We start from the raw sequence: 25,137 nt of genomic DNA on the forward strand, positions 1-25,137 counted from the left end.
CTATTGAAAAAAGAAATGAGTATCATCATTCCAAAAATATTCCTTAAGTAACTTCAGGAAAACCAGGTGAAGATTGCAATGATCTTCACTTTACAAAAATATTTTTTAAATCCTGTCACATTAACCCTCATAATTCCTTGAGTTGTAGGAGTAAAAAATAGGCAAATATATTTGAAAAATAGTTTCTCATCTTCTTTACTTTACAATAGTATATATTTTAATATCTTTGCAAAATTATTCTTATACCAGATTATTAAATTGGACAATTCCTTTAGTTCAATTATACTAGATTCATTGATAATCTTGGTAAAATCTTTGCATTGATACTCAGAATAAAAATTTTATTTAAAATAATAAAAGTGCTCTGGGTTTAATTTCAAGCATGCAACCCACTAGTTGATTAACCTAATAGATCCTAGCCCCTATAATAGTATTAAGTTTAACAATTTACTGCAAAGACTAGATAATGTATGAAAAGTGTGATTCCCCATATCTGCAATGAAAATCAACAACCTTCTTTTTCTCCTTCATATTTTTAGCAATGGTCATAAAAATTTCTAATCATGAAGGAGATGTTCCTTTTCAGTTTCCCTAATTGATTTTTCTCTTCTCATAATATGTTGTTTTGTATATATTTTTTTCACCTATTCACACATATACTTTTATTTAAACATTATACTTTTACACCTGCGGTGCATCTTACAAGGGTACATGTGAAACTTAGTAAATGTAGAATATAAATATCTAACACAATAACTAAGAAAATGCCAGGAAGGCTATGTCAACCATGAAAATGTGTCAAATGGTCTATAAAACCAGTGCATGGTGCCCCATGATCGCACCAATGTACACAGCTATGGTTCAAAAAAAAATTATACTTTCGTTGACTTGTTTAAGAATTTTAGTGTCTGAATTCTAGTAGCCTCAGTGCTAATCCCAGTTACCAATTATACTCAGTTTTTAAAAAGTTAACATAGTTCTTCATGCATTTACATCTGTCATTTTAGTTTTATAACAGCCTTTTGTAACCTTCTAAAGAACGCCAACTTGATTTTAAATGCAATTGCCGAAGTTTTATACCCAATTTTTAAAGAATAGACATTTTAATAATATCAAGTAATTCTTTTCCACAGACAATTTTTTACATATTATTTATGTCTGTCAATAGTTTTCAATTTTTCAAGAGGTCCTAGAGTTCTTTGTTAGCTCCTAAACACTTCATAGTGTTCGCTGCCATTGAAAATGTTGATATCTTTTATTATTGTAAAGAAAATATGGTACAAAATGTGTAAGTTTATTTTGCACTACACTGACAATGTATTGATGGATACTGCTTTTTGAATCTAATCTAGTTATCTCTTTTTGATTAGAGATTTGAATTTATTTATACCTATTATATTCCTGTATTTGAGCTTTGAAAATTTTACCTTATTTAAAAAATACTCTTTGCATATTTTTTTTTCATTCCCCAACCCCTGTTTTGCATTGAGGAAAACAATTTTTCTTATACTGATTGAAATATTATATATTAATTTTTTCTTTTTCTATTACTATCTGTCAGGGTCCCACCCTGGGAGCAGGGTCTGCTAAGACCTGTGGAAGCTGGCAGGGATAGACTGAAGAAATGGAGTTAGAAATGATGGTAAAGGAAGACACATGAGACCTAGAGTAGAATTAAAAGTGGGAGCTCAGGGCTCCATTGCCTGTGTGTGGGTTTCTGGCAATTGCACTGAGTGCTCCACTCTGCTTTTATTGAAGTCTATTTGCCCTGAGAGTAAGACGAGAGAGGGAAGAAAGGTGTCAGCAGTTTCTCTGATCATATCAGCTCCTATTGTTATTATTATTAACCTTACCGATAGCCTTGAGAAATCTAAAATGCGAGTCTTGTATTGGAAGAGCCTCCCACTTGAGATCACACACACAGATTTCTAGAGAGGTGTTAAACTCTGATAGTTTCCTGTGGAGTAAAATGCCAAGGGCATTAATTTCTTCTGAGGAATCGGTGGGAGGGAGGCATTTTCCTCCCATCACCACCACAGAGGATCTTCATCTGTGATAAGGGATATAAGCTCTTCTGCCCATATCTCAGGGCTCAGGCTACTCCCTTGATCTCTGCCCCAGGCAAATGCAAATCTCCACAATGGGTATCTGCTTTGCCTATTGACTATCAGGGGACAACTCAGTTAGTGTATCTTTCTAGGTCTTTGCCATAGCCTCTTCTATGACCATTTCCCCCCAGAGTGCTCACCGAACTACCAGGGTGTTTGTAAGCTGTATCCTCAACAGGCTAGAATTTCCTAGAAAAGGCAGGAAGCTTGTTGGCAATGGGTGGAGTAAATGTAAACTAGCTGATTTTTCTTTGTTCTGACTCACTCAGCTTTCTTTCTTTTTTTTTTTTAATTAAATCACAGCTGTGTACATTGATATGATCATGGGTCATCATCCACTAGCTTCACAGACTGCTTGACACACTTTTATCACACTGGTTAACATAGCCTTCCTGGCATTCTGAAATATACTGCAATAAACTTTAAAAATGATGGAAAAATACAAAATGAAACAGTAGCTACAAGAGATTTTCTCTGTGCTCCAAATTGCCAAGTCATTAGGACATTAATATTCTAAATAATTTTTATTTTCAATTTTCAGTTGCCTATTTTAAAAATGCAAGTGAGGCTTCTCAAAAACCTACTTTTCAAGACTATTAATTTGCTTCCTCAGGGGCAGATTAAATTGGTTCACTTTATTTTATTATCAACACCTTTTGTGAAACGTATTATTTTTAATGCAAATCCCAAGATGTGAAAAATTCTTGTTTGAATGTACACTGAAGTCTTCCCCAAGAAATAAGAATTATAGTCCTTTCCTTAGGATTATTTTCTGGAACTGGCGTAGCTTTAACCTTTGCCAACGTTTTGAATTCTAAAAAAAGAGACAACTACATTTTCTCCTCAAATATGAGTGAACCTTACCTAATAGCTTCAGCAGTTAAGCCGAAGAGCAGCAACAAATTATAAAATAGCAAAGATGATATAAAGGCTCAAATGTGTTCTACTTGTATATACACAAAAGAAGGCAGAAATGGGTGTGCATTTTGAATTGGGCTAAAAATAGGGGAATACTTTCCTGTGATGCGTCTGTGTCAGTGAGCTAAGGAGAGAATATCAGATAAAATCATGCTTGGGAAATTGAGTGTGAGTTGTTAATTGATGTTAACAATCCCCCACTCCCGCCCCTAGGAAGCAGCTCCGTTACACTGAGAAGAAATTATTCGTACTAGGAAGTGTCGCCAATGCTATGGCACATTCATATCTAAAGTTAGAGGCACTGTAAAGCCATAAGTTGACTTTAATTTTGTTAACTTTTTTGACTCACATGTTAATTGACTTAACATTGGTGGCAGCTAATCCATTTCTTATTACGAAAAGAATAGACAATTCAATCACTCTTATTTCTAAAAACACTGATTACTCTTTTTCACATTTGTGTTACCAAAGAGTATCTGGGATAAGACATATCAAAAAACATTTGAAAAAGCATCAGTAGAGAAGATGAGTCATGGTCACATATAATTAATTATGATGAAAGTTATAAAATAATGCCGCCAAAAAAACACAAAGTACTATCTTACAGGTTTAGAAGAGCAAGAGATTGTATGCTCGGATTATTTTGAATGAATCTGTGGAGTCAAGTGACCACTGAGCTGGGCTGTGAGACACGTGGGATTTGATTGGCAGAGACAAAGGAGTGTGAAAAGCAGGAAAATATAAAGCATATTTTCAAGAAAATCTTCTACTTTTATACATGTTATGTTTCTGAAAATCTACATGAAAAACAAATGTATAAAATTTGAACACGGCATATTTTAAGAAGAAACTGTTACTAGAATCTTTATATATGGGCTTGTGTGTGTACCTATAGTATATATATGCTACAGTAATCATATTTTAATAAAATCTGTTTCAGCGATATTTAATGACTTGACCAAGCTAAAATAACAAGGACTTTGATCAGAAACATGTTCATTGGTCAGCCTCCTAGGAATCCTTTTTTAACCCCCACAGGAGGGGTAATAATCTTCCCAAATACCAGCTGGATGCCCACATTGCCCAGACATTCTGAGGATCACTTTCTTAAAGAGGCAGACCCTTCCCTCTCCCTCCCCTAGAAATGGGATAACTTCCCTGCCTAAAGCCCAGAGCCTGACCTGGGTACTGCTGGAGTGAAGGAGAAAGACAGAACATGGTGGACCTAGTATAGTATAGGGAGGAGAGAAAGGAAGAGAGGAAAAGCAAAAAGAAAATATGGGGAATTAAATTGCTTCAGATTCCAATTCACTTCTTCTTGTCAATGTCAAGGCAAACTACTCTTGCCTTCGATATTGAACAATTACAAACAAATCATGATGGGGAGAGTGTGTGTTACAGTGTAGTTGCTTTATCTGTGCTATATCAGAGATTGCAATCTGGTTCCTGGAAGAATCTGATTTGTAGATAAGTTTAGATTGTCATGAGCAATTAGATAATGCAGATGGATTAGCTAGATAAATTAGATAGCTAGGTAGATTTAAAAATTAGTAGACTAGATAGTAGATGAAACAATCAGATTAGGTACAGAGATATTAATTTAGGTAAATATTTCAATGACCAATTGGCAGAGAATTGCTGCCAATCCTCTCTCTGTAATACGTATTCTGCTGTACTTTTGTTACCCTTCAAAACACTTGTGTTTGGAACCACTGGTCTAAACACAACATTAGACCAAAAATTCCTAAACTAGTTTTCTGCTTTAAATTTTTGTATTACTAACTTCAAGTCAATTTTTTCTCATTTATTTTCATTTTAGTTTCCTTTAGTAAAACAAATCTCACCCAGAGAGCTCTATGTAGCTATATATTCATTTACCTAGTTAGTACAATCTTCATTCTATTGTGTTCTTAAAAATAATTTGGAGATTCAGTTTAAGATAAATCCTAGAGTATTTTTGAAAAGTGAACAAACAAAAAGCCCTGAAACACATAGGCTTTCTGACCAATGGAACTGATAAAGATAAGTAGTCTTTTTTTCTTTTTTTGAACAACTTGAAACCACTATTGGACAAATGATTTAACAAAAAGACTGGTTTTTAACTTGAGAAACATCTAAACTCCTTTTCACTATTAATGTGAAAAAGTAGGTATTGTACAAAAGTCAATACATGAAAGTCAAGGGCGACTTATTGATCAACTTAGCATAATTGTTGAATGGGACCTCAAGCTGGAAGAATGGGGTGGGCACAAGCTCATGTGACATAGGCTTCAGGCTGAGGCCTTTTCAGTAAGCAACAAAATGCAGAAGAAAGTCAGAGATTGGCACAGATGCAATGCTTTCCATGTGGCAACCACTTCCTTCTGCTTATCTAAGCATCAAAAGAAAAAAGTGAAATGGATGTCATTATCTCAGTTTGCAATGGGATAAAGTCAGAAATATGAAGGAATATAACTAGAGATGCACAACTAGAAAGTGGCTGAATCAAGATTTTTTTCCTTAGATGTATTTGTCTTCAAATCTTATGATTTTTTAATATTGGTAAAATTTAGACTCCTAGGACCCAGTTCTCATCCCTATACGATAGTCACGTGGACTGGCCCTCATACAACCTCATGGTCTTAGATTTAATTGGCTCGCACACTTTCTTCTTTAACTCTGACTTGATGTATTATAAGCGTTTGTACCCATGCCATCCATTAACTTGTTTCTGTGCCTGATAGGGACAGAGGGATCCAGAGTCTTCAAACATAACTGGGAAGTATGTTTCATTTGTATTGACTGATCTTAAGCAACGAATTCTAGAATCTTTCATCTTTATCTATTGCATATCTCTATATTTAATTTTTTTTTTCATTTCTTTTCTGCTATTCATTAATGTGCTGCATATTTTGAATAATACACTCAATATTCTCAATGTTGATTGTGTTTGTGGGTTTTAGGGCCAGTCCTAAAAAAATATGAATCAGTATCTTCCACTCCATTTTCCACTCTAGTGTGATTTGGCTATTTACACTTTAGTATAAACAGCCAAAGGCTGGTTATAAATAATTTTACCTATCTCTCTGCTGATAGACTGCAACCAGGTTGGTAGATTTCCCCAAGGAAAAGGAAGCCGGGCAACTATGGGTCATGATATGCATTCCAACTACAAGCACTTACAGATGGAATGTGCCTGCATTTTACTGAACAGAAGGAAATGTCCACGGAGAGCTATTTTTGAAGATGCAATTCGGTTTTAAATGTAGCCATGCATTCCTGTTTAGAGACTGTCATTTAAAGTTGACATAGATATCTTACTAATGGCATTGAGATCATCAGCATTTGAGTGTCTAAAGAATAGGCCAAGAAGCAAAGAAGCAATGTATGTAACTGTCATTATGTGCAAATATGATTAAACAAGCCTCACATCTCACTTGCTGACAATGTCTTATTAATCCTCAATGAAGGTAAGATGTAATAATGATACATAACTATTCCATAAATTATAAATGTTAATAAACATGCCAACTGAATGCATTGTCCTTCAGATATGATATATCTTAAAATTGAATCATTTTTAATTTTTCTAGGTACTTATACATCACCATGACAAGGACTATGTTTTTTTTAACAGAGAAAATTAACTTTGGTCTTCCATAATTCTTTCCTGGTCCTACCTAAAACACACAATTTTGAGGATTAGGAGTATACTCTGTTTTTGAGTAACATTTTCTTCTGGTAGTTTCTTTCCTAATGAGGAAAGAAATATACTCACAACCTTAATCTTAATATAATCGTGTTATGAATAATTTATCCTGACTATGTAATCTGTTATAATAGAAATACACTGTGTGTATCTATCATTTGCTAAATATTCAACCTTTTCTAAGGTATTTCAGAATGCCAAATTCATGAAGAAAATGGATAAAAATATAGTATAGGTGAAGAATATGCTAAACTGATTCTAATCACTTTGATTAAAATTTCTGCTCTTACGCTATCTAAAGTAAGCTTGAATGGTTTTTTTATTCCCTAAGTGTAAGGCTTGTTATTTTAAAAAAGAAGATAAAATTTTTGCCTACCTAAATACACAGCTGTCCAGATTAAACAAATAAATATGCAAAATGTGGCACTGGCACATTGTCATTGCTCAATAAATGCTCTGCCACCAATGAATTTTCACATTATATCTGTACAGAATTAAACTCAAAATAACAGTGGGCTTTTATTTTTCTGTTTGGGTGAGATAGGATTTATTTTCTTATTTAATGAACGGTTTTCACTGTCAAAGGCTATCATGGGGATGCTTAGTATCAAAGGTCCCCAGACTGTTGTCTTTCTCAAAGGCAGATGGTAAATCTGTCAGTGCTATCATTCAGAACAACAACCCAGATGCTTTAGAGCTCTGTGTGAAGCTGCCCCTCCCACAAAGAGCACCACTGGGCAAGATGCCAAAGGAAGGTCCCCCAGGCAATTAGCTGCTTCTGAATTCAACTCTGGATCTATGGGAAATCGAATGAATGCCGTTTGCTTAAACATATTCAATTTAATGTACAGAACATGCTTCTTATTTATAATCAAGTCAGACTTCCGTATTTCAATCTACTTGCATTCTAACAAGAAATTTATATGATCTTGTTTATAGAAGAAAATTTTGCATTACTTTATAGATATTAGTGTCTTCTGTCAATAAAGTAACCTGTTACACTTGATCATATATTTATAACTATTTTGCACAGACACAATTGTCTTTAGTGATTGATAATAAAGCTGATATTTATGAGTCCCTAGATGTAAACTGAACCATAATGTCTCCAGTAAGCACAAAAGACTTACTCATAGGTCTAAGTCAAGTCTTTAGACCCTTGGTTAATATAGCCACTCTATCATCAACAAGGAATACTCTATAAAAATGACAAGAGGAACAGAAAACAATATCATCTAATAGAGGTAAATTTTTATTTTGAAACTTTATTAATCTATACATTATAGGGTGGCGCCTGTGGCTCAAAGGAGTAGAGCGCTGGCCCCATATGCTGGAGGTGGCAGGTTCAAACCCAGTCCCGGCCCCCCCCCCCAAAACAAAATCTATACATTATAAAATTTATAGATTGATCAAGTGCTTCTTACAGCTTCTGGCAAAATTCAACAGAAATGAAACAGTCATCGGACATTTACAATATATCAACTACTATTCCTTGGATGTCCAACACTTTTTTCTTCTTCTGCTAAATATTGGAAGAATAAGAGTTGTCTTGGGCATGCGTAAAATATACAAACATAAATTTAAGCTGATTAACCCCCCCCACAAAAAAAATTCCTGCATAGTTTTCATGATATCTGACACCACAGATAGGCAAAGATAGTCCTCATAAAATCAGCATGGGGCCTGTAGGTCATAGGTTGGACACCCTTGTTAAGCACTTTGGATTTGCTTTGTTGGTTGTGGTGGTTTTTACTTATTTTTGTCCTTTTTGTTTGACCAGCAATCTGAGTTCTTCAGAGATGACTTCCTATAAACATCAAAAGAAAACTTTAAACAGGTTCATTACCCTTTTTGTACAAGAGAAGAAACTTGACCATGGCTACAGGGACTATTTATTTTATTTATTTTTTTATTATTTTTATTAAATCATAGCTGTGTACATTAATGCAATCATGGGGCATCATACACTGGTTTTATAGACCGTTTGACACATTTTCATCACACTGGTTAACATAGCCTCCTGGCATTTTCTTAGTTACTGTGTTAAGACATTTACATTCTACATTTACTAAGTTTCACATATACCCTTGTAAGATGCACCACAGGTGTAATCCCACCAATCCCCCTCCTTCTGCCCATCCTCCTCCCTCCCTTTCCCCTTTCCCCCTGTTCTTGGGTTATAACTGGGTTGTAGCTTTCATGTGAAAGCCATAAGAAAGATGGAGACTTTACCTCTTTCATGTTTACATGGATGGAGCTGGAACATATTCTTCTTAGCAAAGTATCCCAAGAATGGAAGAAAAAGTATCCAATGTACTCAGCCCTACTACTGGGACGATTTAAATCTTGGAAGTTTTTGTTCCAAAGCCAGTATTTTTTTCAATTACAACATCCAAATATAAAAGATTATAAATTTTGTCATGACAATTCTTTATTTGAAGTCAGAGAGTGATTTTTCATGAACAAGACATCTGTCCTCATGTCGAAGATGTGGTAGAGAGTTTGAAGGTTTCAGGGGTAGACAGCACTGGTTTTAATTACTAGGTATATGACATCTCTAGAGTGCTGCTCCCTCATCTGTAAAAAGGAGATGATACTTAGAGTGTACAGCAAGGACTTAGGAGATAATTAATAGCTATGTGGTACCAGCAATATACAGATTAAAGAGTAAAGTTCATATAACTTAAGTAACTGAATTAGAGTATCATGAGTAAATAGAGGTTTAAGGGCATTCTTCTAGCTTTCAAACTGAGAAACCATGGAAACTGAGAAAATATCTAATGTTTATTATTATAGATTATAAAACATGAATACATTAAAAAAGTTATATATTCACTATCATAGCGTGACCTTTTATAAAATGTAATTAAAGGAAACTATATTCCCCAGAACATTAACAGTATTTAATGCATAATATCATTTACATTATACATATGCTATCATAGCAAAAGAAGTCTAGAAAGCTATGCCAAATTATACGTTTTTTCATTTCTTATTTTGTATCCATTTATTTTCCATGTTGATATTACTTAGATTTTTATTCAAGAAACATGATCTATAGTAATTACTTTCTGAGTCACAACTTCATTTCTCTAAATATTTTTTTATTAGAACCTCATTTTGTCTGGAAAACTGAAACATTATTAAACTTCTAATTGGTATTATAGGTTGAATATTTTTTTGCTATGGTTACCATTTACTAAACAGTTATTATGGGAATACTGAGAAATGATTTCTTCCATGCTAGGAGAAAAGTCCAACCAGGACTTAGCTATGAAAATAAATGATGTCTTCTAATACTCATGGTGTTTATTCCCAAATGTTACATAAACTCCAATAGCATATTAGCTAAAATTCAAGTTTCCTAACCTCTCAGATTTTTATTTGGTAGATTTAGGGTATATTCTGTACTGTGCATTTTTTTAAATGTTGCTCAGGTGATTTCAGGTAAAAGAGTCCTTCGGTCTCAATGAAACTTTGTACCATTAAGAATTGACCTTCCAACTATTATGATGTAAGAATGAAGTTGAAATCATGTATCTGGCATATGTACATTGCTATTCAACAGAAAATACTGGTAACTGAAGGAAAAAGCATGAAAAATATTTTTCAGGTGCAGAAGGTCTTGTTATATCAGAATGGACCTAGTTAATCGAGAGTCATAAAGACACCAATGTAGATTAGTTTGAAAAGTATTAAATCCTAGTTGTATCACTCACTCACTCTCTGAATCTGGACAAGTTACTTAGCCCCCATGACCCTCAACTTCCTTATCCCTGTCTGTCTCCCAGGTTGAGTACCAGAAATCAATGTAAAAATAATATATAAAGGATGTCAGTGTTTTACATGTATCTTACTAAGATATGGTAAGTTATAATTAGTGCATTAAAATATATTTAAAAAGTACATTTTATACAAACTCAGATTTTTATCATTCAACATATATTTATTTTGCTCTTCTCATAAGACCATTAGGTAAGGAAGAATGAACAATACAGAAATGAACAAAATACTGTCACTGTTACGAAGACTCTCACAACTTATCTGAGGAGTCAGGCAATAAGGCAATAAACACTAGACAGGGAGTTTAGTAGATGATATAATAGAGAAGCCATAGAGAGCTGGAGGAGATAAACTGGACTCACAGAATTGGCAAGTTTTATTTTGGAAGAGGTGTCATTTCAGTTAGTGATATACAATAGAAAATTAGACTTTTTTTGAGTACTTTTTAATTTTTTTTCAAATTAATATGAGGGTATAATTTTTAGGTCACATTGCTATCACTTCCAGGGTAAAGTTCCATTTGTAGAAGAGCCTCTCACCCAGGTGGGCCTTATCCTCTTCCTCCCCCTGCCCTCTCTATCCCCAAACTAAACTATATTCATGTTTTACTGTTCTTAGGAACATGTAATTGTTTCTATATTGATTTCATATTAGTATGGAGTATATTGGATTAATTCTGGAAAAAATGGAAACTTTTTTGCACATAAACACTCTAGTGCAAATGTCTTGGTGGTAAAATGATTTTTGTTGTTTTGGGTAGATACCTAATAATGGGATTGTAGGGTCAAATGGAAGGTCTACATTTAATTCTTTGAAGATTCTCCATACTTCTCTCCAAAAAGGCTGTGTTAGTTTGCAATCCCACCAGCAGTGTTGAAGTGGTCCCTTTTCTCCACATCTATGCTACAATCTGGTATTTCAGGACTTTGTGATCTTGCTGGGGTTAGGTGATATCTTACAGTGGTTTTGATTTTCTTTTCTCTGATTAAAAGTAATGAGTATTTTTTCATGTGTTTCTTGGCTATTCATCTGTCATCCTCAGGAGTTTCTGTTCAAATCTCTTGCCCACTTATAGAGAGGGTTGTTTGCACTTTTCTTATTGTTTAATTTGAGTTTTCTGGAGATTCTACCCTGTTTCCCCGAAAATAAGACAGTGTCTTATTTTAAAGTGTGCTCCCAAAGATGCGCTAGGTCTTATTTTCAGGGGACATCTTATCTTTCCTGTAAGTAGGTCTTATTTTCAGAGGATGTCTTATTTTCAGGGAAACAGGGTAGTTATCAGGCCTTTGTCAAATTCATAACATGTAAAAATCTCCCATTCTGAAGGCTGTTTGCTCTGTTTGTGGTACCCTCAGCTGTGCAAAAGCATTTTAGGTTGATCAAATCTCATTTATTGTTGGTGTTGCTGCAATTGCTTGGGTGGGGGTGGGTCTTCCTCATAAAGTTTTTTCCTAGGCCAACATCTTCAAGTGTTAAAATACAGACTTTTAAGATAAATACATAGCTGATAGAGATGAATGAAAAAGAAGTCAAAGACAGGTTTTATAGGTGGTCCCTCAGAGAGGGAGCTAGATCAGCCTGTGGACCCTTTCATTTGAAAGAACATTCTGTTTAATTACCAGCTTGTCAAAGAAAAGATTACTCTCAACTTGGCTAGAATCTGGGGCAAAACTCACTCCTAGAAGCAGTAAAAACTATATTTCCCTATCATCTTTCTTTGAATATAAAGTAGATAGCTGTTGCAAGTACATTGTCTTCACTGTGGTGATAGCCTAGACCTGTTTTCTAAATTCAATTTGCATGTTAAGTGGTGTTTTGCACAGTCAGACCTTATACCCAAAGTACAGTTCCTTTTTTTTCTGAACCCATAGCACCTGGAGTTGGGGAAAGACTCCCTGTGGAGGGATGGAATTCACAGAGAACAGCGTCTTGGGTATTCAGGCATGCAACAATTTCCACAGATGTCAGACATGGCAATTCACCACAGGGAGAAACAAGGTCATTCCATGCACCATTATCAGGATGGTGGTGCACAGATTGTGAGCAGACAACTTAATGTTTTTTTGATTCACCCAGTCATTCTTCTTGTCTTCCAAGTGCCTCACATTCAGTCCTTGCTGAGCTCTATAAAGCCTTTTGAAAACACAAAAACTATTAAGATATACTATCTCCTTTATTAGACTGAAAAACTGAAATCAGTCAGAATTCTACTCATAAATGTCTGCCAGCCAGGGAGCTATTTAACTTGATATATAACTTAAATGGGCCCAGATACCAACAGATGAGATTTAGGCCTCCAGCTATCTAATGCAAGAGAAATCTCCCCTTTTTAGTAGATAAGGTATTAAATATAAAAACCTTTATTTTCAATTATGGCACTTGAGCTCCTGATTGAACCCTTTCTATTGCTGCCTAAGAGGCATGCCAACCTCTCCTGTAGTACAAATCAATCAATTATATTTCATTTTCCTGAAGCCTTTTATTTCATGATTCTCGGGGTTCCTTAACTATACATTCACCTTAAAAAGCTCAGATATTCAAAAAGTGGACATTGTTAAGGCAAAGTAAAAGATTTGATTTAAAAAGTGTTCTAATGTTGGGCTTACATATTGCAAAATGTATTAGCCAAGGTACACAAGACATAAAAATTTAAAACAAATGTATTAACAAAATTTTAAACTTTTTCTCTATACTTTTCATTTTTCTGTAAGCCTAAAACTTCTCTCAAGAACAAAAGGACTATTAACTAAAACATGAAATCATCAATTCCTTACAATGTATATCCAGGAATGACAGATCTAGAAAGTGAGCTCAAAACAAAGTCACTGCTCTTAAAGACTTCCATATTGCAGGATTACCGGTGCACATACATTTTTGTAAATCTAGTCATGGAGCATAAAAAAAATTAAAACACAAGGTGAAATGGGCTGAAAAAATACGAACAAAAATTTTCTTACCTCATTACAAATTTTAAGTGATTTGGAGGAGTCTAGTGCATTAGGAAGGTTGAAGGCCCAAATACCTGCCCACTGAACTGATATTTCTACCTTTGTTGACATCTGTGAATATTATTGAAATAAGGTGATTTGATTAAAACATATCTAGCATGTTATTCAGTAACGTACGTAAACATATTTTCTGTTAACCATCCATTTGAAAGGTTCTAGGTAGAAACAAAGAGGAAAATGACAGATAAGATAGCTTATAACCTAGGAATTTAGATGAAAAGTGAGCATCTATGACTAAAAATCTGCACATGGCAGGTTTAATGGTTATGGATCATGACAGTGGTATTTAGAAGCATTGTTTAAAACCAAGTACTAAACATGGCTGATTTTCTCAACACTATGCTTCAATAAATTACTGCCTTAGCTCAAATCCCAGACTGTTTATATGGAAATGATCAATATACAAGCTAAATTATGAAAGAAAGGAAAACAACCCATTTGCAAGCCACAGTGCTTAATGATGAGTCAGTACTGCCAGAAAGTAAAAAATCTCGAGAGACCTGAAGTATGCTCATCGTTTAAGTTGGTGGATATGGACATATGGCAATCAAATTCCTGATCAAAATGTTTGGAGGCACTTTAATGACAAAAATACTCTTTTGAGCGTCATCTATTTAGGCACTCATATGCCTCCAGAACGTGTTGGCCAAGGAACATATTTTCACTTATGTCCTGCCAAGTCTCACTCATTAGCTAAAAATTCTCATTTTGCAGCTTTTATAAAAAGGACTTTGGCTTAGAAGTGCTGTGTTTCAATGTTAAGGTTTTCATAATTTGTCTTAACTTATAGTGTTGCCAAAAGTAGTAATTTTCAAACATTAATTTCACATTTGTCCTTCCATAAATCCTTGATCATATATGCTAATATATTTTAAAATATATATTTTTGACAATGTTTCTGGCATTCCTCACTCTGCTTACAAGTAATAAAATCAAAATTCAGGAAGAGAATTATTGTGAGGATATAAAACAAATTCTATCTTATAAAAATTCAAAAATGTAAATGCATTACCTAGTTGTTTGCCTTAGTTTTTTTATCTTACCTATATGTGTACCCCAGTTTTTATAAATGTTGGTTGGAAAAATAAATTCAGGTTCTTCAGTTTTTCCTTTGTAAAATGAATGTGTGACACAATACAATTCGAGACTCTTTTTTGAACTTCTAGGATGTTACATACTTCAAAACAACACTTCTATTTTCTCAACTATGTAAATAAATTCGAGTGAATATGAGCCATATTTATCAGAGATAATTATTTGAAAGACCAAATTTCATTAAGAATGGACATTATTAGAGAAAAGTCACTATACTAGTTTTCTATCAGTGAATAACAAGATCCCACATACATTGTGGCTTATGGGCATGTTTCTATGTTCCATATAATGGAACTCCTCTGATCACAATTTATCACAAACACAATGACTTCAAATAAAATATATTTTTATCTCTTATTTCCTGTAGGTCAGAATTCTAGGCATGGTGTAATTGGGTTCTGTTTTCAGGGTCTCACAGGCTGTAATCAAAGTGTCAGTGAGCTGCATTCTTGTGTGGAGCTCAGCAATCATTTCCAACATTGTTCGTTGGTTGGAAAATTTGGTTCCTCGTGGTTGTAGAACTGAGGTCTCAGCTGTTTTGAAATCCTAGAGGTCCCTAACACACACACTCCACAATAGGGCAGTTTGCTTCTTTAGAGCCAACAGCAGAATCTCATTTTGAACCTCAGACCACTTCTAAGGGCTGTTCTGATTAGGTCAGGCCACCCAAGCTAATCCCCCTTTTTATTAACTCAGAATCAATGGATTAGGGACTTTAATTACCTCTCTGTAAAATCCTTTCTGCCATAGAACATAACATAATCATTGGAGTGATTTCCCACCATATGGATAAGACTTGCAAGTACTCAAGAGGAGGAGATTACACAAGGGGACAGGAATCCTGGGGCCTTCTTCAAATTCTGGGTATCACTGATGCCAAGAAATAAGTATAATAACAATTCAGGGGAATCTTTGTCCAGATAAAGTGAAAATATAAAAGTGCAGTTTTGGTCAATAATCTAGGAAATCTTTTATGGCAATGAAAACAGATTAGGTCTAAACTTTTTTAAAAATTTAAATACATAACTTAGTAAAACAATAAAACCCACTAAATCATTTAGGAACTAGCATATCCAAGTTAAAGTGTGAATATAGAGAGTAATATTCTGTAAGAAAACTCATTTCTTAAAACTATATATAGAAATTCAGTTTGGAAAAAGATTAGGTTATGTTTACATTAGAAGAGAAAACAATAAGAAAGGATACTGGGAAGAGGGGGGATGGATAAATTAAAGATCCCAGATTCCAAGTTCCCAGGGAAAACTTTAAAAAAAAAAAAAAAAAAAAAAGCTTTTTTTTGGTCACTTTCTACAAGTTAGAAATTTCCATTGCTTTCTCCAATGCACTTTGATAAACAGTATTTATGGGATAAAAACTTGAAGGAAAACCAAGGGCTTATTCAAGTGGTTAACAAGCTTAATATTACCATAGTGATACCATTTTCTTTCTTTCTTTCTTTCTTTTTTTTTTTTTTACAGTTTTTGGCCCGGGGCTGGGTTTGAACCCACCACCTCCGGCATATGGAGCCAGCACCCTACTCCTTTGAGCCACAGGCACCGCCCTGATACCATTTTCTTTGACAGAGACCAAAGAGCTCTTTGAATATTTAAATACTATAACTTGCTGAAGACCAGGTACTTAGCTTAACAATGATATGATTGAAGAGAGGAAGCCTCACAAACTATCTTATCCTTTTTTTTATTAGGGAAAGCATACAGATGAATGATTTTGAACTTCTTATATTAAATTTGATTAATAATATATGTCACTTTATGAAAATTTTACTCAAGCCTGGGATATAAAGGTAATTAATTCAATAAATGTATGTATTTGGAAAACATGACAATTTACCTTAATTTTCTCTGGAGTCTCAAGTCTCTTAATGACTTCTGGGTATTCAGGGGTCCTCAAACTACAGCCCATGGGCCACATGCGGCAGTGTGATTGTATTTGTTCCCGTTTTGTTTTTTTACTTCAAAATAAGATATGCGCAGTGTGCAAAGGAATTTGTTCATAGTTTTTTTTAAAAAAAACATAGTCCGGCCCTCCAATAGTCTGAGGGACAGTGAACTGGCCCCCTGTTTAAAAAGTTTGATGACCCCTGATAGAGCATCTAGATTCAAGAATAAACTACCTCCAGTTTGCCAGCATCATATAGCAGAACTGTCAGATAACAACTGGGACTGAAATGATCACTTGTCATTGAATGGGATGGACAACATGTATCTTTTATAAACTTGTGCTTGGAAATGGTTATATTACATTTTATAGAAAAGCCACCTCAGGTGAATTACTTCTTAAGGTTTATAAGCTGACATATCTTTAATTTGATGGCGTGCATAAAATTGTCCCCAGCTGAAAAGGCTCACAATAAGTAATGAACTCAATGAGAAAAGATGCTGACACAATCAAGGAGTTTAGGGCAAAAACAAAACTTCACTCAAGTACTATCAAAGAGGTGGCCAAAGCCAACTTAATAAGAAAGGTGAACGTTTCATAAAGTTACATTTGTAGTTAAGTAAAATCAATGACGTGATAAATGCCACATAGATTACGAGTTACATAAAAGTAATGTGATAGGGAATTTCTTAACATGCTATTTAAGAACCAAAATTGGGCACTGACTCAGATTGTGTTCTTTATAGTGTGTTTACAGTTTTTAAAATTATAACAACCATTCCATGCCCACTATAGAACAGAAGAATTACATGATAAGCATAAACTTTGATGCATTATTCAGTTAGGGACCAAGAGTGAAATATAATATGAATGTGTTTATAAGTTACATAGAAGGGTAGGACACAGAATTCCTTACATATTGCAGATTATTCATAATCCTAAATCCTCACAGTATTTTACAAGCAATTGTAAAATATCATATACAGATCACATATATTTCAAGCCTATGAGTGGCCCTCGAACAATTACCTTTTTTTCTATTGTTTATGAATAAGTGACCAAATCATGTAAAAAATTGGTTTCTCCTACAACAAACAGAAGATGGGTCAGTATAGGGCAGTCTATGAAGACTTTTGAAAGGTGCAATACCGGGGGTGGAGACAAGATGGCTGACTGAAGCCAGCATTCCACAGAAGCTCCCGTCCAGAAAGAGAGTTAAGGACAGAAATTTAGCAAGTAACCTGGTGGATTAGAGCTGCACCAAGAGAGAAGGTTGAAGAACGCACATCAACCCCGCTGAGGTGAGCTCTGACACCAAGGATACAAACTAAAGGTACAAACTCCATCACCAAGCGGATGGGAGTCCCCTCCCCCATGAGAATGGCTCAGAGTGCCCCACAAACAAGCAGAGTTCAAAGGTCCTCCCACTACACTTCCCGGGAGAGACCCTCTAAAAACTGGACCTACCTCCCCTACTAGGGTGCCACGGTGTTCTCCTGCCAGGCATAAAACTGTATATATTCTCTACCTGCAATTCTGAGCTTACACCACTCCCCTCCACTCTCACTCTGAGGTCTGGAGGCCTGTCCCCCAGGAGTCCAGATTCTTGGGTGATTTCTCAAGGGGTGTGGACAGGGCCTAGACTGCAGCTGGTCAGTGCTGATTCTGCAGCACAGGAGTGAGGAGAGGATGGTCGGCTGAGAGGGAACCATACCAGATCAGTGGTGCCCCGAGGTGCAGAGCAGCAGCCGTTTTTGGCAAAAATAGGGCTCACTCTTGGATATTCCGAAGCCACACCCCCTGTCTTCCTGGGCAACCAGAGGAGGCCGGGCATCTTCTCAGGTGGCAACCACCATGGAACAGATCTAGGACAGAAACACAGGCCTCGTGAGTAAAGGGTTTGCCTGAGGTTGTACTACCCTGGGTGAAGCATGGGGACTAGAAAATGCACGCGCAGAGCCAGGAAATTCCCAGCACGGGGCTGACCCAGAGGACCGCTTTACTGAGCCTAAGATGCACCTGGCTCTCAGAGGATCGTCAGTGTATAGACAAAGGAAGGCAGGAGGCTAGAACTAACAGCTAACCAAGTACAAACCTGCAAGAACAAAGACAGGCCTGAGGTGCAGGCTCTGGGGACTCAAAAGAGCTTCTCTTCTGCAGGGGAATTTAGCAGGGACAAAAATAAATTCCCGCAAAATTGTTCTGTTCTGTCAGTAACATCGAGTGGGGCTGGAACTGAGTGAACACCCCCCAGCCTCCATCAAGTGCCTGAGGTTGTCAGGCCTCACCTCCTCCTGCTGGATAGAGGCAGAGCGCAGAGGCCTGGCTAAGCAGAAATAGATTTCCTTGTGATTCAGGCAGGTACAAACCCCTGGAGTATCTGTTCACTAAAGGCAACTGGGTCACAGCCCAGTGGGGCTATCAGTGACTGGGTGTGACAGTGGTGCAAGGTGTGGAAGGAGGCATTAACCTTCCCAGACTAATCTGTTTGCTGGGTGGGTCCTCCTGACCTTATGGAGCACTGGAGCAAGTCATATCTGAGCTGCCACCAGACCCCTGCGATCCAATTGCCAGAGAACTTTTAAACTCTCCCACCTGAGATAGGTGCTGACTGAGACAATTGATTTGGACCTTTCGAACTGAGCCAATCACTTGAGGACTATTCAAGTGGTGCCCTGGGTGTGTGGTTGTAGAAAGCTTTGATTTTCCTTTTCCAATTGTTGCCTGTGGGGGGCAGGGTGACTTAATTGCTGGCATTTCTCCACAGCTGAGACTTCAACCTAGAGTAACTGTTTCACTAGGGTCAGACAGTGACCAGCTAAAAACAAGAAAGAACCACTTAGCCCCACCAAACCAAACAGGTCCCCAGTTTCTCAGGCCATAGCACTGTATGAGTCCTTGACAAAGCTCCGGGGAAAAATCAAATGGTGTAAAATAATCATGGGGCAGAATCAGCAGAAAAACTTTGGTAACATGAATAACGAGAATAGATCAACACCCGCAGCCCCACCCCAAGGAAAGATATGTCAGATGTAACTGAAGAACCCATTCATAAACAGCTGGCCAAAATGTCAGAAAATGATTTCAGAATTTGGATTGCAAACAAGAAATAGAATGGAGGAAAATTTGGGATTAGAAATTCGAGGAGAAATTCAAAAGTTGTGTCAAGAATTTAACAAATTTAAAGCCAAAACCACCAAAGATTTTGATGCACTGAAGCAAGAATTTGCAGCCCTCAAAGATCTGAAAAATACAGAAGAATCCCTCAGTAACAGAGTGGCACAAGCAGAAGGATTTCTGACATTGAAGACAAAGCCTTTGAACACTCCCAAACTCTCAAAGAGGAAGAGAAATGGAGAGCAAAAACAGATCATTCTCTTAGAGAGCTCTGGGATAATTCAAAGAAGGCTAATATCTGCCTCATTGGAATCCCTGAAAGTGATGAAGTGGCCTCACAAGGCACAGAGGCCCTTCTCCATGAAATTATGAAAGAAAATTTTCCAGACATGCCAAGAGATTCTGAAATTCAGATAGCAGACAGTTTCAGAACCCCAGCATGACTCAATCCCAATAAGACATCCCCAGGTATATCATAATTAACTTCACTAAAGTTAATATGAAGGAAAACCCTTGAAGAAATCAGTCTAGGTGAGTATTTTATGAGGAGGAGGACCCACCCCACCCCCAGGCAATTGAAGCAGCTTCAAAAATACACTACTGGGACCTGATCAAACTAAAAAGCTTCTGCACAGCCAAGAACACAGTAAGTAAAGCAAGCAAACAGCCCTCAGAATGGGAGAAGATATTTGCACGTTATGTCTCTGACAAAGGTTTAATAATCAGAATCCACAGAGAACTCAAACGTATAAGCAACAAAAGAACAAGTGATCCCATCACGGGCTGGGCAAGGGATTTGAAGATAAACTTCTCTGAAGAAGACAGGCGCACGGCCTACAGACATATGAAAAAACTGCTCATCATCTTTAGTCATCAGAGAAATGCAAATCAAAACTACTTTGAGATATCATCTAACTCCAGTGAGTCTAGCCCATATCACAAAATCCCAAGACCAGAGATGTTGGTGTGGATGTGGAGAAAAGGGAATACTTCTACACTGCTGGTGGGAATGCAAATTAATACATTCCTTTTGGAAAGATGTTTGGAGAACACTCAGAGATCTAAAAATAGATCTGCCATTCAATCCTGTAATTCCTCTACTAGGTATATACCCAGAAGATCAAAATTCACATCATAACAAAGATATTTGTACCAGAATGTTTATTGCAGCCCAATTCATAATTGTTAAGTCATGGAAAAAGCCCAAATGCCCATCAATCCACAAATGGACTAATAAATTGTGGTATATGTACACCATGGAATATTATGCAGTCTTAAAGAAAGATGGAGACTTTACCTCCTCCATGTTTACATGGATGGAGCTGGAACATATTCTTCTTAGTAAAGTGTCTCAGGAATGGAAGAAAAAGTATCCAATGTACTCAGCCCTAGTATGAAACTAATTTATGGCTTTCACATGAAAGCTATAACCCAGTTATAACCTAAGAATATGGGGAAGGGGGCAAGGGAGGGATGGGACGGTGGAGGATGGCTGAAGAGAGGGTGATTGGTGGGATTACACCTGCCGTGCATCTTACAAGGATACATGTGAAACTTAGTAAATGTAGAATATAAATGTCTTAACACAATAACTAAAAAAATGCCAGGAAGGCTATTTAAACCAGTGTGATGAAAATGTGTCAAACAGTCTATAAATCCCCATGATCGCATTAATGTACACAGCTATGATTTAATAATAATAAAACGAAGTGCAATGGCTTCTGTGTATTCAAAGGATGTTTCACTCAGCTGGCAGATGGCAAGGATAGACAAATAGCTCTGCGAGCACCCCAAGAGAAAGGGTTCAACCCTTGCAGGAAGGCTCAAAGATGACCAGAGTCAGAGAGCACAACGGCTGCCGCCAACAGATCCTGTACCCACAGCATTCACTAGCCCAGCATCATTCTTCTATCCTTACCAAGAAAAGACCAATTTATATACTTGCCTTTGAATATTGTTGCTAATTACTGGTTCCCTCTATACCTTCTTAAGATCATTCATCAGAGAGGTAAAGAAATGAGCAAAAATTATTGCTGGAAACAATGCAACTTGGAAAAAATATGTTCAGTAAACATAACTGATTCTTTTAAGGAATTAAGCCAAATCTATTAGCACATATACCTTCTGCTACAGAAAACTATTAGCACGCTGATCCATTTTTTCTCCACTGTAGTAATAACCTTATGATACTCTTTTGCTTCTGTATTTGTTGATTTGAGCCCTTATACTTTAATGAAAGCACAGAACCTGTTTGTCTTGTTCAAAACTATGTATCTTGGACCTGGAAGACTATGTAAAAGCCTATCACATATAAGTGCTTGTTAAATAGGTAAAATATGGAGTATGGGCAATTTTGTAACAAAAGCATTTTTATCAGCATTATATAAAATCTATTAGTCTGTTAGGGTTGCCATTACAAAGTACCACAGACTAGGTGGCTTAGACAAGAGAAATTTTTCTCTTACAGTCCTAAATTCTAGAAGTCCTAAGATCAAGATGTGAGCAGGGTACCTTTTTTTTTTTTCTTTGAGGCCTCTCTCCCTGGGAGAAAGGAGACACGGGAAAACGGGCTATTTTTTGAGGCGTTTTTGTTAATTTTTTTCATTTTTTGAGGGGAGGGGGTAAATGGGTGGAGGGAGAGTAATTGGTGGGACCACACGTATGGTGCATCTTACAAGGGTACATGTGAAATTTACTAGGTGTAGAATATAAATGTCTTAACACAATAACTAAGAAAGTGCCATGAAAGCTATGTTCACCAGTTTAATGAAAGCATTTCAAATTGTATATAAAACCAGCACATTGTACCCCATGATTGCATTAATGTACACAGCTATGATTTAATAAAAAGAAAAATAATTTTTTAATTTTTAAAAATAGATTTAGAGGATACAAGTTGAAATTCATTACGTGTATATATTGTCTATTGCTGGAGCCTGGGATTTTGGTGTACCTATCACTCAAGTAATTTACGTTTTACCCAACAGCTAATTTTCATGTCACCCCACCTCCTCCCCATCCATCCTCCCCCTCCCTCTTCCCTCGTCCCCTCGCTCTTCCCTCCTCCCCTCCCTTCTCCCCCTCCCTCTTCCCCCTCCCTCCTCCCCTCCCTCTTCCCCCTCCCTCCTCCCCTCCCTCTTCCCACCTGCTCCCCTTCGTCCTCCCTTCCCTCCTCCATCCTCCCCTCACTCACATTGTGAGTCTCTCCTGTTCATTATACCATGCTGTGTGCCCTTCTGTAGCCATAGTTTAGTTCATGCAACATTTATTTTTATGTTCCTGAGTTACTTCCCTTAGGATAATGTTTGTAGCATAATTCACAATTGTAAAGACATGGAATCAAGCTAAGTGCCCATTAACTGAGAAGATAAAGAAAATGTTTATGTACATTTGTTTATGTACATATTATCCTCCATAATATACACATGTTTATGTGTATATTGTAGAGCACTACTCAGTGGTAAGAAATACTTGTTTGGAGCAACTTAAATGGAATGAAGGTCCATTATCCCTGTGACTTCAAATGGTCTTCCCTTTGTATATATGTCTGTGTCTTAATCTCTTTTGTAAGAGAAACATTAAGATTAGGTTGTACCCTAATGACTTCATTTTTGCTATATTATCTCTTTAAAGGCCCTTTATCTAAGTATTATTATATCTGAGGTGCTAGATCATATGACTACCAGTGTATTTGAGGGGAAAACTATTCAACCCTAAATAATGCCTATCAGAAAGGAATTACACTCTGATTTTTTTATCTATTTATGTGAAGAATATCATTGGTATAGGAATTACCTCAAATCTGTGGATCACTTTGGGTAGTATAGACATTTTAACAGTATGAATTCTTCCAATCCATGAGCCTTGGATATCTGTTTTTTGTGTGTATCCTCTTTAATTTCTATCATGTGTTTTCTAGTTTTCCTGGTAGACATCTTACTGCTTTTCTTAAATTTATTCCTAAGGATTTTTTTTAAATATTGTAAATGAGATTGCTTTATAGGTTTTTTTCAGATTGACTAATGTTAGTGTACAGAAATATTGTGTTTTGTTGTTGGTTTTTTTGTAGTCTTGTAAATTTACTAAATTCCTTTATCAGTTCCAAGTTTTTCTTTTTTATTTTTTTGAAGGGCCCTACTATAAAATATAAGATATCATCTATAAATAAGAATTTGGCTGCTTCTCTAGTTTGGAGACCCTTTGTTTCTTTCTCTTGCCTCATTGTTCTGGCTGGGACTTCAGTACTATGTTGAATATAAAAAGTGGTGAATAACTAGAATCTACAGAGAATGCAATAAGAAAAGAACAAGCAACCCATTTCATTGTGGGCAAGAGACTTGAACAGAAACATTTCTGAGGATGACAAACAAATAGCCAATAAATAGATGAAAAAATATTCATTATCTTTAATCATTACAGAAATGCAAATCAAAACCACTTTGAGATATTACCTTATCCCAATAAGAATAGCCCATATCACAAAGTCCCAAAACTGCAGATATTGGCATGGATATGGAGAGAAGGGAACACTTCTACACTGCTGCTGGGATTGCAAACTAATATAACCTTTATGGAAGTGTGAAGAATCCTCAAGGAATTAAAAGTTGACCTTCCAGGCTCAGCGCCTATAGCTCAGTTGTTAGAAGGCCGGCTACATACACCAGGGCTAGTGGGTTCAAATCTAGCATGGGTCTGCTAAACAGCAATGCTAAACAACTATAATAAAATAGGTGGGCATTGTGGGGGGCACCGATAGTCCCAGCTACTTGGGAGACTGAGGCAGAGAATTTTTTTTTCTTTTCTTTTTTTTTTTTGGCCGGGGCTAGGTTTGAACCTGCCTCCTCTGGCATATGGGACCGGTGCCCTACTCCTTGAGCCACAGGCACCGCCCGACAGAGAATTTCTTAAACCCAAGAGTTTGAGGTTGCTGTGAGCTGTGATGCCACAGCACTCTACCAAGGGCAACATAGAGAAACTGTGTCTCAAAAAAAAAAAAAAAGTCGACCTTCCTTTTGATCCCACAATTCCATTACTAGGTTTCTACCCAGAAGAACAAAAATTGTTTTACCACAAAGACAGTTGCACCAGAATGTTTATTGCCAGCCGAATGTATAATTGCTAAGTCATGGAAGCAGCCCAAATGCCCATCAATCCACGAATGGATTAACAAATTGTGGTATATGTACACCATGGAATACTATTCAGCCATAAAAAGATGGAGACTTTACATCTTTATGTTTACCTGAATAGAGTTGGAATATACCCTTCTTAGTAAAGTATCTCAAGAATGGGGGTGGGGAAGTATCCCATGTACTCAATACTATTATGAAAAAATATATAAACACTCATACAAATGATAAAACATAAATATAGTCTAACAAGTGGGAGGGAAGAGGCTGGAGGGAGGGCATTTGATGGGATCTCACCTAATGTGCACTATGCAAGGGTATGTTTCAAAATAGTTAAGAGCAAATTATAAACGTCTTACTACAAAAAATAAGTAATTGAAGTGATGGTTATA

Source organism: Nycticebus coucang, chromosome 3 (genome assembly GCF_027406575.1).
Source record: "Nycticebus coucang isolate mNycCou1 chromosome 3, mNycCou1.pri, whole genome shotgun sequence".
In the NCBI taxonomy this organism is placed as follows: domain Eukaryota; kingdom Metazoa; phylum Chordata; class Mammalia; order Primates; family Lorisidae; genus Nycticebus; species Nycticebus coucang.